We start from the raw sequence: 6,954 nt of genomic DNA, 5'->3' as shown, positions 1-6,954 counted from the left end.
TGCTAAAGCAACTTCTCTAGGCAGGAAACACAAGCGAAGGAAAAGACCTACAATAACAAACCCAAAACAATTAAGAAAATGGTAATAGGAACATATATATCGATAACTACCTTAAAAGTAAATGGATTAAATGCTCCAACCAAAAGACACAGACTGGCTTAATGGATATAAAAACAAGACCCGAATATATGCTGTCTACAATAGACCCACTTCAGACCTAGGGATACATACAGACTGAAAGTGAGAGGATGGAAAAAGATATTCCATGCAAATGGAAATCAAAAGAAAGCTGGAACAGCAATTCTCATATCACACAAAATAGACTTTAAAACAAAGACTATTACAAGAGAAAAAGAAAGACACTACATAATGATCAAGGGATCAATTCAAGAAGAAAATATAACAATTGTAAATATTTATGCACTCAACATAGGAACACTTCAACACATAAGGCAAATGCTAACAGCTATAAAAAGGGGAAATTGACAGTAACACAATTATAGTGGGGGACTTTAACACCCCACTTTCACCAGTGGATGGATCATCCAAAATGAAAATAAATATGGAAACACAAGCTTTAAATGATACAATAAACAAGATGGACTTAACTGATATTTATAGGACATTCCATCCAATAACAACAGAATACACTTTCTTCTCAAGTGCTCATGGAACATTCTCCAGGATAGATCATATCCTGGGTCACAAATCAAGCCTCAGAAAACTTAAGAAAACTGAAATCGTATCAAGTATCTTTTCTGACCACAATGCTATGAGATTAGATATCAATTACAGGAAAGAATCTGTAAAAAATACAAAAACATGGAGGCTAAACAATACACTACTTAATAACCAAGAGATTACTGAAGAAATCAAAGAGGAAATCAAAAAATACCTAGAAACAAATGACAATGAAAACACGATGACCCAAAACCTATGGGATGCAGCAAAAGCAGCTCTAAGGGGGAAGTTTATAGCAATAAAATCCTACCTCAAGAAACAAGAAACATCTCAAGTAAACAACCTAACCTTACATCTAAAGCAATGAGAGAAAGAAAAACAAAACCCCCAAAGTAAGCAGAAGGAAAGAAATCATAAAGATCAGAGCAGAAATAAATGAAAAAGAAATGAAGGAAACGATAGCAAAGATCAATAAAACTAAAAGCTGGTTCTTTGAGAAGATAAACAAAATTGATAAACCATCAGCCAGACTCATCAAAAACAAAAGGGAGAAGACTCAAATCGATAGGATCAGAAATGAAAAAGGAGAAGTAACAACTGACACTGCAGAAATACAAAGGATCATGAGAGATTACTACAAGCAACGATATGCCAATAAAATGGACAACCTGGAAGAAATGGACAAATTCTTAGAAAAGCACAACCTTCTGAGACTGAACCAGGAAGAAACAGAAAATATAAACAGACAAATCACAAGCACTGAAATTGAAACTGTGATTAAAAATTTTCCAACAGACAAAAGCCCAGGACCAGATGGCTTCATGGGCGAATTCTAACAAACATTAAGAGAAGAGCTAACACCTATCCTTCTCAAACTCTTCCAAAATATAGCAGAGGGAGGCACACTCCCAACCTCATTCTACGAGGCCACCATCACCCTGATACCAAAACCAGACAAAGATGTCACAAAGAAAGAAAACCACAGGCCAATATCACTGATGAACATAGATGCAAAAATCCTCAACGAAATACTAGGAAACAGAATCCAACAGCATATTAAAAGGATCATACACCATGATCAAGTGGGGTTTATCCCAGGAATGCAAGGATTCTTCAATATATGCAAATCAATCAATGTGATACACCATATTAACAAATTAAAGGAGAAAAACCATATAATCATCTCAATAGATACAGAGAAAGCTTTCAACAAGATTAAACACCCATTTATGATAAAAACCCTCCAGAAAGTCGGTGTAGAGGGAACTTATCTCAAGATAATAAAGGCCATATAAGAAAAACCCACAGCCAACATCACTCTCAAAGGTGAAAAACTGAAACCATTTCCACTACCATCAGGAAAAAGACAAGGTTGCCCACTCTCACCACTATTATTCAACATAGTTTTGGAAGTTTTAACCACAGCAATCAGAAAAGAAAAATAAATAAAAGGAATCCAAATTGTAAAAGAAGAAGTAAAGCTGTCACTGTTTGCAGATGACATGATACTATACATACAGAATCCTAAAGATGCTACCAGAAAACTATTAGAGCTAATCAATGAATATGGTAAAGTAGCAGGATACAAAATGAATGCACAGAAATCTCGTGCATTCCTATACACTAATGATGAAAAATCTGAAAGAGAAGTTAAGGAGACACTCCCATTTACCACTGCAACAAAAAGAATAAAATACATAGGAACAAACCTACCTAAGGAGACAAAAGCCATGTATGCACAAAACTATAAAACATTGATGAAAGAAATGAAAGATGATACAAACAGTTGGAGAGATATACGATGTTCTTAGATTGGAAGAATCAACACTGTGAAAATGACTGTACTACCCAAAGCAATCTACAGATTCAATGCATTCCCTATCAAACTACCAACGGCATGTTTCACAGGACTAGAACAAAAAATTTCGCAATTTGTATGGAAACACAAAAGACCCCAAAGAGCCAAAGCAATCTTGAGAAAGAAAAACGGAGCTGGAGGAATCAGGTTCCCTGACTTCAGACTATACTACAAAGCTACAGTAATCAAGACAGTATGGTAGTGGCACAAAAACAGAAATACAGATCAATGGAACAGGATAGAACGCCCAGAGATAAGCCCACACAATATGGTCACCTTATCTTTGATAAAGGAGGCAAGAATATATTATGGAGAAAAAGCCTCTTCAATAAGTGGTGCTGGGAAAACTGGACAGCTACATGTAAAAGAATGAAATTAGAACACTCCCTACTGCCATATAAAAAAATTAAGTCAAAATGGATTAAAGACCTAAACGTAAGGCCAGACATTTTAAAACTCTTAGAGGAAAACATAGGTAGAACACTCTATGACATAAATCACAGCAAGATCCTTTTTGACCCACCTCCTAGAGAAATGGAAATAAAAACAAAAATAAACAAAATGGGACCTAATGAAACTTCAAAGCTTTTGCACAGCAAAGGAAACCGTAAATAAGACTAAAGACAACCCTCAGAATGGGAGAAAATATTTGCAAATGAAGTAACTGACAAAGGATTAATCTCCATAATATACAAGCAGCAGATGCAGCTTAATATCAAAAAAATAAACAACCCAATCCAAAAATGGGCAGAAGTCCTAAATAGACATTTCTCCAAAGAAGATATACAGATTGCCAGCAAACACATGAAAGGAGGCTCAACGTCACTAATCATTAGAGAAATGCAAATCAAAACTACAATGAGGTATCACCTCACACCAGTCAGAATGGCCATCATCAAAAAATCTACAAACCATAAATGCTGGAGAGGGTCGGGAGAAAAGGGAACCCTATTGCACTGTTGGTGGGAATATAAATTGGTGCAGCCACTATGGAGACCAGTATGGAGGTTCCTTAAAAAACTAAAAATAGAACTACCATATGACCCAGCAATCCCACTACTGGGCATATGCCCTGAGAAAACCATAATTCAAAAAGAGTCATGTACCACAATGTTCATCGAAGCTCTATTTACAATAGCCAGGATATGGAAGCAACCTAAGTGTCCATCGACAGATGAATGGATAAAGAAGATGTGGTACATACGTACAATGGAATATGACTCAGCCATAAAAAGAAACAAAATTGAGTTATTTGTAGTAAGGTGGATGGACCTAGAGTCTGTCATACTGAGTGAAGTACGTCAGAAAGAGTAAAACAAATATCATATGCTATCTATACGGAATCTAAAAAAAAAAATAGTTCTGAAGAACCTAGGGGCAGGACAGGAATAAAGATGCAGACGTAGAGAATGAACTTAAGGACATGGGGAGGAGGAAGGGTAAGCTGGGACGAAGTGAGAGAGTGGCATGGACATATATACACTACCATACGTAAAATAGATAGCTAGTGGGAAGCAGCCACATAGCACAGGGAGATCAGCTCGGTGCTTTTTGTCCACCTAAAGGGGTGGGATAGAGAGGGTGGGAGGCAAGCGCAAGAGGGAGGAGGTATGGGGATATGTATATGTATAGCTGATTCACTTTGTTATACAGCAGAAACTAACACACCACTGTAAAGCAATTATACTCCAATAAAGATGTTAAAAAAAAAAAAAGAAAAAGAAAGAACCAGGTGCATTGACTGGAGTAGCAGCACTGACCACCAGAGACCTGCAGTCTCCATGCCAGATGCGGAGACAGGTACCCTCTTATTTTCCCACAAGAGAAGCCAGAACATAGAACAGAAAGGAAGAGGAGAGTATGATGACTGAAGACACAGCCATGTCACACCCCCAAACTAACATTTAGAGACACAGCTCTGGGAGGGAGAGTTTTGAATCAGACATGAGGTTGCATTTTTTGAGCGAATAGGATTGAGTCTTTAATATTGGAATGAGACTCTTCTAATAACTAGAAGTAGCTGAAGAGCTGTATCTCTGGTGCAGAGGTTGATGAGGTGACAGCTACTGCCATCTGGAAAGAAGGGGAGGTCAACATAGCACAGCTGAAGGGCAGGTACTAGAAAAAGTTATTTTGACACTGCAATAGTTGAGATGCTGTGACATCCACTTCACACCACTAGGATGATTAGAATCCAAAAGTCAGATCATAGCAAGTGTTGGCAAGAATTTAGAAAAATCAGAACCTTTGTTCCTTTCTGGGGGGAATGTAAAATGGTGGAGCCATTTTGGAAATCAGTGTGGCAGTTTGTCAAAAAATTAAACATAGCGTTACCACTTGACCTGGAAATTCCACTCCTAGGTATATGATACCCAAGAGAATGAAAACATGTCCACATAAAAACTCGAATGCAAATGTTTATAGCAGCATTATTCATAACAACTAAAAAGTGGAAAAACCCCAACTGATATTCAACTGATATTTGGGATACATCCATACAATGGAATATTATTCAGCCATATAAAGGAGTGAAATACTGATGCTGCAACGTGGGTGAATCTTGAAAACATCATGCTAAGTGAAAGAAGCCAGTCACAAAAAAACCACATACAATTCCACTTCTATGAAATGTCCAGAATAGGTAAATCCACAGAGATAGGAAGCAGAATAGTAGTTCCTTAGGGCTGGGAGGGTTGGAAGGTAATGACTACAAGGTGTATGGTTTCTTTACGGGGTGATGAAAATGTTCTAAAATCAGTTGTGGTAATGGTTGCACAACTCTGTGAATATACTACTTCCCTGGTGGCACAGTGGATAAGACTCCACGCTCCCAATGCAGGAGGCCTGGGTTCGATCCCTGGTCAGGAAACTAGATCCCACATGCATTCCACAGCTAAGAGTTCACATGTCACAACTAAGGAGCTGGTGAGCCGCAACTAAGGAGCCTGTGAGCCGCAACTAAGAGCCGGTGCAACCAAATAAATATTTTAAAAAGTAAAATAAAAACCATTGACTTGTACTCTTTAAATGGGTAAATTATATGGTGTGTAAATTGTATCTCAATAAAGCGGTTACCAAAAAACAAACAAAAAATTGGTGACATAATGGAAGACAAGCACCAGACAAAAACAGAGAAGGAGGTTGGGCAGATGGACGGACCTGGCCTGGAGCAGTGGTGCTCACACTGAGAGGGCCCTGGAGTCCACTCCAGGGAGGGTAGGCCTGACCTGGGCACCCTGAGCTGGCCCCAGCTGGCCCCCATGCAGAGTGTCCTGACCACCGTGAGAGCACAGTCCCAGAGGGCTGCCCACAGGGTTGGGGGACCTGACTTGGGGGCCTAGAGGCTGGAGAATGTGAGAGGAGGCAGCGGAGCTCTAGACAGCGGGGTGACCTTACCTCAGCTCTGTTCTCTACATCCCTCCACTCAGGGTGCAATGCGGACTCGCACGATCCAGCTTGTTAGACATGCAGAATCTCAGGGGGCGCCCCAAAACTACCGACCCAGGATCTGCATTTTATTATACCATGGAAATCACAATGCCTCCTTCAGAAGGATTTTGTGAGGATCCTTATTAACAGTGATTGCAGCCATTACCTGACGCCGTCTATGTACCAGATACTAGGATAATATAGAGAGATGCCTCATTTAGCGCCTGCACATTGCAGGCGCTCCACATGAGGTAGCTATCCTTTAAAAGAGCCTGACTTGGGGGAGGGAAGAGCCTGAACGCTGGCATCACACAGGCCGGCTGCTCATCCTGACTCTGCCCCTCTCTGACACTGTGATCTGGGCAAGGTACTTAACCCATCTGCGCCTCAACTCGCTGATCTGGAAACTAGGCTCACCCCAGGAAGCGTGCGCAGTGGCGCTCCGCGAGAGCGGCAAGCAGAAGTCCAGCAGACGTGCGATGTTGCCTTCGCTCCCTACAACCAGATCTCGCGGGACTTCACCAGAAAGAGACCCAACCACCCTGAGTCGCCCTGACTCTTGCGTCCAGTCCCACCCCTATCGTTCATTCGTGAACCCACTAAGCAGATTCTTCCTGGGCACCTACTGTGTGCCAGGCACGGTGCTGGGAGTGCAGACACTGCAGCAGGGGTCCCTGAGTCCTGAGTCGCGATCTGGCCTTGTAGAGGGAATGAAACAGGCCTGTTTACCCACCTGCTTCGAGAGCTATGAAAACAAAGCCCATCGTCTCTCAGCAGCCATCTGAAACAATGTTTCAACTCTCGGCCCTAATGGGCTTCCACACTGTGAAAAAGCACTTTTTCGAGGGAGGCAGGAGCCATAAATTAGTATAATAATACAATTAAATGCATTTTCCTTCCACTTATTTAAATTACTCTTCTTTGCGTCTTGAGAAGATGCATCCTTCCTTGGAGGTATTTAAGGAGAGTCAAAGAGGCTGTTGAGA

Source organism: Stenella coeruleoalba, assembly GCF_951394435.1.
Source record: "Stenella coeruleoalba genome assembly, chromosome: 5".
NCBI classification, from domain to species: domain Eukaryota; kingdom Metazoa; phylum Chordata; class Mammalia; order Artiodactyla; family Delphinidae; genus Stenella; species Stenella coeruleoalba.
The sequence above is the reverse complement of the archived record's forward strand: the minus strand, read 5'-3'. Positions refer to the sequence as shown.